General features: G+C 50.7%; 1 long non-coding RNA gene across 2 annotated transcripts; it reads left to right on the top strand.

The window, feature by feature from the left end:
- Positions 1–1,881: 1,881 nt before the first annotated feature.
- Positions 1,882–5,473, top strand: LOC141577864 (uncharacterized). Of its 2 annotated transcripts, none has more exons than XR_012507321.1 (2): positions 1,882–2,223; positions 3,397–5,473. It is a non-coding gene; the product is annotated as an uncharacterized LOC141577864 (long non-coding RNA). The 2 variants fall into 2 exon arrangements; XR_012507322.1 differs by having other exon boundaries at positions 1,882–2,218.
- The last annotated feature ends 1,676 nt before the right edge of the window (positions 5,474–7,149 follow it).

The raw sequence follows: 7,149 nt of genomic DNA on the forward strand, positions 1-7,149 counted from the left end.
GAAGACAACAGTGCTGCCAAATGTTTTGCTGTGGTAGCACAGGGCTCACTTGCTTCCCAGCCCACATACGTGCACACTTACTGCCAAGAGAAAAGCAGCCCCTGCATCTGGGAGCTGGCCTGGCCCTCACAGCTACCTCGTGGCCTTCTACTGCTGAACATAAACAATTTCACAGAACTTCAACACCAGACGAGGCCACTCGGTGACCAACATGCATCAAGGCAGAACCAAGGGCACTCGGTGATGACATCTGAACACAGACAAGAGTATGAATAATTTCAAAACCACAGAAAATGACCAAGTTCCACCCCCGCCTCCCGCTACTATGAGTGACGACTGCTTCTTTACCAATCAAAGCCTTCCCTTCTAGGTAAGAGTTATTATGACAGTCAACCATGTAATCTCCCCCACTTCCTGACGCATCTAAACCAGAGCGAAGCCCTGTTTCTGAATTAAACTTTCACCAACCTCACCCCATACAAGCCCATCTCCAAGCAGCTTCTAACGTCTTCTTACGGAGACACCGCATGATTCCCAGTGTGTGTTCCCCTCATTTCAATAGGTAGGAAGGTCAGCTTGCTCCATGACAGCAGTGCTCCTGTGGTCTCTAGCTGGTGAGCATCGCCCATGCCTCACATGCAATGATAAAGCCACGTCATTTCTGGAATCGAAGCGTGTGGTAGTCAGGGTGCGGGAAGAGAACCACTATGGGCAACGTAAGCAGGCGCTGATTAACAGGCACCATCAGGTGCTTCCAAAGCTGCTGAAGAGTTGGGGGGGTAGGTTCTGGGCTTGGCTTCTGAGAATAAAAACTGCATGGGGGCCGGCTGGGGGTGTTCCTCTCTCTCGGCCTGTCACTGGGGCCATGAGTTTGCAAAGCATCCAGAGCTACCACCCCAGGTTCTGGCAGTCAAAACAGAGATGCTTCTGCTGGTACTGTCACTGCTGTCCCTGCCTCCAAGCACCCAGGTGGGACGGGGAGGAGACACTGCAACCAGCTCAGAAAGTCCCCACCCTTCAAGATCTTGCTTGTCAGCAGAAAAGGGCCTTGAGCAGCCAGGACGCGGCCTCCACCCCTTCTCCCACTTGCAAAGCTCCTGGAAGAGCACGCAGTTGGCAGACTCCAATTCCCAGGCAGACCTGAGGTGCAGGAAGAGGGGACAAGCAGCTGCAGCAGTTCCCAGAGGTGGCCTCCGGCAGCTGCTCTTTCTCTGTCCTCCACTGCCCTTTTTTAAAAAAACAAAACTAAACGTCTGTGTTTAACCTGACTGGGTCCGGACTTCTGACTGGCACCGGGAGCAGCGGGGTCTCCTTGGAGTCTGGGTCTGAGACTCTGACTGGGGACGGAAACTGGCCCTTGGGGATCCCTGGGAAAGGAGGACCTGTCCTGACCTGTGGTGGGGGGCTGGGCGGGCAGTGTCGGGGCCACTAGTCAAGGGTGGCTCCAGTGGGACGGCGCCAGATATTCAGTCCTAAATGCATAAAGGCCCCTGAGCCGTCGGAGGGCACCTTGGGGAGGGAAGGAATCGGGGCGCTAAGGAAGCCCACGGGGTGGGGGGCCTCCCTCTAGGTTCTACCCGTGAGGGGGTGAACGCCTGGCCTCCCAGACGGGCCTCTGGCGCCTTCCTTGAACCTCAACACAGGAGGTCAGGGCTGCCTGGGGTGCAGGGTCCGGAGCTCGGCCTCCCCGACGCCCTGTTACACGCGCCTGTGGCGGAGCCCCTCTCAGCTCGTGAGTGAGGCCCGTGCACATTCCAGGGAGGACTGCGGGGCGGCCCCGGAGCCGGCGGAGAGGCCAGGCCCGGGCTTGCAGCGGGGGGCGGGGCGGGGGCGGGGCGCTCCTGCGGGCGGAGGCGGGCCGCGCTGGCTGACCACGCCCCCGCCCGGGCCGCGCAGCCGTCCGCGCGTGCGCGCACGCGGGGCTGCGGGGGAAGGGCTTGGACGGAAGTAGGATGCGTTTTCCTGGATCGAAGGTCTGCTCTGCTGAGAGGCCGGGAGGCAGAAAGACTGGGCGGCCGTGGGCCGGCACAGACCGCGGGGAGGGGCCCCGGACGCTGGTCCCCGCCGCGGGTTTGTGCTGCGGCAGCGAGGGGACAGCTTGGGAACAAAGTTGCACGAGGGAGGAGGGTAGGAGCCTCTACCGCACAACTCCTAAAGGCGGCGGGCCTCCACTGCGACTTGGAGGGGCGTGTCCACGGGAGGAGTCCTTACTCAGGCTGTAAGGTGACACCAACTGCGGAGGCGACGGGAAGGGAGGCCCACCCTGCGTGGGAGGAGGGCGCTGAGCCTTTTGGTTTCCAAGGTTTCAAAGAACACTCCAGCTCCTGGGAGGGAGGGGACGCTCGCTGACTGAGCCCGCCCTGCCTCGGGTTGAGAACTGAGTTCTTCGGCTTTGTTTTGGTGGGAGATAGTAGAGTAAAAGCCATCACCTTATTTAAGTGTTACATGAAATATTAATAAAGCTTCCCTTGACAAGATCAAAATACGGTTGTGGGGGTCACGGACACCAGAGAGGGACAGGACCGAGACAGCCGGCAGGGGCAGGGGTGGGAGAACTCACAGCTCAAGGGCGCCCCGAAAGCTCAGCTGCCACCACAGCCCCACCTGCCCCCAGCCCCCACCCCGCCAGAACAGGGTGTGCATTCCTGGCGGGGGTGCGGGGGCACCCGGACCTCTTTATCGCTCCACTGCTTAGTTGTTACCAGCCTGGGGCTCTCCTGGGCGGTGCTGCTGGGAACATCCTTGGTCCCATCCTTGGTGAACGTGGGCACAAGTTCTGTATCGTGGAGTAGCTGCCAGGGCGCAGGGCCTGGGCGGTGCAGCCGTCCTAGACCCCACCCAGCAAAGTGGTTTCACACACGTGCAGCTGCCAGCCAAGTGGAGGCTTCTGGACGCTGGGCATCCTGGCCACCACTGGTCTTCCTGGGGTGTTTTCATTTTTGCCTTTGTATCAAGTTGTGACTGTAATTAACTTTTTTTGGGGGGGGTTAGGTAACTAGGTTTATTTATTTTTATTTTTTTAATGGAGGAACTGGGGATTGAACCCAGGACCTGTGCATGCTAAGCATGTGCCCTACCACTATGTCCTCCCTTCCACTGTAATTGACTTTTTAAATATACTGTTAACCTTTGCAGGGCTTTTTTTTTTTTTCACATTCTTATTTAAATCTTTATTATGCAAAGTTTTCTGCTGGGTTTCCTGCGTTGCCCTCATTGATCTGTAGAGGTTCTTGGTGTTTTCTGGAAACAGCCTTGTTCAGATACACGTGTTAAAGTAGCTTCTGGGTGTGGTGGCCTGCCTTTCACTCTTTTAGTAATAACATTTGAAGAAAGTAAGTTTTCAATTTTAATTAAAATTAAAGTCTCATACTCATCATTCTCCCCCTTCATGGCAAGAAAAACAGGAGCAGCCCTCCCCCCCGGAAGCTGCCGGCTCTTCAGACTGGACTGTGTCACCCTCCTTGCGGATGTACACCACTCAGGGACGCCAGCTCGGACAAGGCTATTGTGAGGCTGAGTCATGAGACAAAACTCGGCCACTTCACAGCGCTGTCTCAACACAGACAGAAGCAAGGTCGCTGCGCCACCCCCAGAATACCACACAGCCCCTGGCTTGGCTGAAATGAGTGACAGCTGCGGCTGTAACCAAGTGCAGCTCCGCCTTCATTCTAGTCTGCAGAGAGGGTTTACTGAGATGCTTTCTGACAGCATCCAACCAGCAGCAACCCCTGCTTCCTTAGACCCTCCTGCAAACTCCCTGCCAAGCCCCTGTCAGATCACACATTGGCTAAGGGCACGGACAGTGGTGAGACATGCGTGTTTGGAAATCTGTCTGCATCAGAGTCATGCAGGAATGCTGCTGACAGGATGACCCCAGGACGGAGGGGGTTCTCAGAAGCAAGCCTTTCAGTTTTAAACCAGAGAAGTTCCCAGGTAAACCGGGGTGAGTTGGTCCCAGCTGTTGACTCTCTCCCTGAGGCTTCTGTCCAACTCTGGAGTGTTTGAGCTTCTGCTTTGCAGGTTTGGGGCTGCAGGGACAGGAAATGACAGCCAGGAACTGCCCAAAGAGGGGAAGCCAAGAGGAGGACCTGGAAAGTTTTTATTTTATTTTATTTTATTTTATTTTATTTTATTTTATTTTATTGAAGTATAGTCAGCTTACAATGTTGAAAAGTTTTTTTAATGATAACTTATTTATTTGTATTTATTTTTAATTGAAGTATAGTCAGTTACAATGTGTCAGTTTTTGGTGTACAACATAATGTTTCAGGCATACATATACATACATATTCTCGTTTTCATATTCTTTTTCATTATAGGTTACTTCAGGATATTGAATATAGTTCCTTGTGCTATGTAGAAGAAATTTTAAATATCTATTTTATTAAAAAAATTATTAAATTTTGTAACTCTCGAACTCCCAGTTTACCCCTTCCCACTCCTTTTCCTGCCATAACTTTTAAGTTTTGATTTTTTAGTTGTTGATTTTTTTTCCCCTAAGGGAGGTGCTGGGGATTGAACCCAGGACCTCGTGCACACTAAGCACATGCTCTACCACTGAGGTGTACTTCCACCTTTTAAAAAAATTTGGTTAGCCTATTTATTTTTTATTTCCAAGGAGTCTCAAAAAAAATTTTTTTTAAATGGAGGTGCCTGGGATTGAACCCATGTCCTTGTGCATGCTAAGCACACACTCTACCACTGAGCTGTACCACGTCTCCCCTCAAGCTGGGCCCCAGAAAATTTTAAAACACTTTATTTGCACTCAGTTTTGAACTATATGCAAATTTCAGACCTGACAGGCAGAGCTGGGCTCTGTTTCCAAACAAAATCAAGTTACCTGAGATATAATCTCCTTTAAAAGGCTTCAGAAAGTCATAACTGTATTTAGAACTACATGGAACTTAAGACATTACTGCACAGGCAATGCTATAAATGAGATTAAAACATGGCAAATCTCATGGGAGAGTGTGCTAAATGACCAAATACTCTTTCAAGTGGTAAATGTAATTCTCAGACACAGTAAATAACAAATCATACCACAAAAGACACCTGAAGGAGGAGGCATTCTCCTGTCCACACGCGTCAGTCTGCTCTGTGGGCGGGGAAGCTCTGCCAGGAGCGCCCTCAAGACACGGTCTCAGGAGGAAGACTTTGCAAATGGAATGAAACCCCGTGCAAAGCAATTAATGCTACAGTTAAGGCGCAGCTTACCCTCCATCATAACTCTGAAAAGACATTCACTTCTGTGAATGCACTAAAAACCGCTGAGTTGTGCACTTGCTATAGGTGAATATATATGTGAATTGTATCTCAGTGAAGCTACTTTTAAAAAATGACGCGGCCGACTTGTTCCATGCTTTGTAAGCGGCCACCATTGTGGGAGGCTGAGGGAGGGAACCGGACTCTACTCCTTCTGCAACTTCTGTGAGTCTCTAATTGTTTCAAATAAAACTTTAGTTAGAAAAAAACATCGCTTAGTTAATAACAAATTTGAATATTTAATAATTAAGTTAAGAAATTGAGAAAATTAAAGTATTTTGAAAGTCACGGTGACAATATGTGCTGGTGGATTTAAGGATTGGACTCTGGGGCCCCTCCCTCCTGGACTCCAGGGCACTGACCTCCCAGGGCCTGGACTGGGGCAGGTCCGCGCCGGGCGCCCCCACCCCGCCCCATGGCCGGGTCACCTCTCCCCGCCACCCTCTTCCCTGCCCGCCCGGGGCCGCACCGCCCGACCGCCAGCTTGGGGCGGGTCTGCAGAGGCGGCCCTAGTGTGTTCTGGCTGCAGCCAGGCGTTCCGGGCTCAGGACCCCTAACTGGGGTTCCTCCGATTCCCTTTGACCCACTCACTCCTGGGGAGGACCCCGTCTCAACCCCACCTCACCTATCTCCTAGCCCAGTGACCTCCCGATGGGCTAGGACCACACCAGACACCGGTCCTGGGCTTCCAAGGAGGCTCTTGGGGACCTTCAGGGATTGTGGACCCAGAAAGGAAGGTGAGAGGGATGTAGACGGACACCCTCGCCTTTTCTGCACGTGGCAGCGCGCCCCCTGGCGGCGGGAGCGAGCCTCATCCGGGTGCGGTCTGAGCAAGTTCCTGCTCCGCATCATTAAATGCTCTGAGCTAATTGCCTGTGGTTCCGTTCCCCTCCGGATTTCAGCAGCTTGTGAGAACTTACCCAGGGAATAGAAAATCATGCAGAAGACACAGGAGAAGGAGAAGACTAAGTGAGAATGTCCACAGTCAAACCGGTCTTCCCACTGAAAGCTTATAAAATAGGGGATTAAATGCTTAAAAAAAAAGGATTGAATTAATAACCCAGATGAGATGGACCAAGTCTTTGAAAGACACAATGAGTCACAATACACAAGAAGAAAGTGGCAATATGAACAGGCCTGTATCTATTAAAGAGATGGGGTCAGTAACGAATAGCCTTCAAACCCAGAAAGCTCCAGGCACAAATGAATTCACTGGTGAACTCTACCAAACGTTAAGGACAGAATCATGCTGCTCCTCTATAGGCTCTTCTGGAAGATCAAAGCGGAGTGAATGCTTCCTACTTCATTTTAAGAGGCCAGCATTACCCTAATAACAAAATCAGACAAAGACATTACAAGAAAACTGCAGACCCATATCTCTCTTGAATGTAGATGCACAGATCCCTCAACAAAACGTAATTCAGAGTCTACATGTATGAAAAGAGTTATGCACCATGACCAAGTGAGACTGATGCCAAGTGTGCAGTCGGGTTCAAATCTGAAAAATCAATTCATATCATCAGTCATATCAACAGACCAAAGAAAAATGAACTGCATAATCATATCAATAGATGCAGAAAAGGCATTTGACAAAATCCAACACCCCTTCATGATTAAAAACAAATCTCATGAAAACTAGCAATAGAAGGAATTACCTCTATTTTATTTTTATTTTACTGAAATAAAAGTAGTTTAAGAAAAATGCTTACTATAAAGCTACCATAATCACCACAGTGTAGTATTGGTAAAAGAATAGACAAATAGATCAGTGGAACAGAATAGAGAGCCCAGAAACAGACCCATGTAGATACAGTCAGCTGATCTTTGACAAAGTGGCAAAGGCAACACAGTGAAGCAGGGATAGTCAAACAGTGCTGGGACAACTGG

This window comes from Camelus bactrianus, chromosome 6, assembly GCF_048773025.1.
Source record: "Camelus bactrianus isolate YW-2024 breed Bactrian camel chromosome 6, ASM4877302v1, whole genome shotgun sequence".
NCBI lineage: Eukaryota > Metazoa > Chordata > Mammalia > Artiodactyla > Camelidae > Camelus > Camelus bactrianus.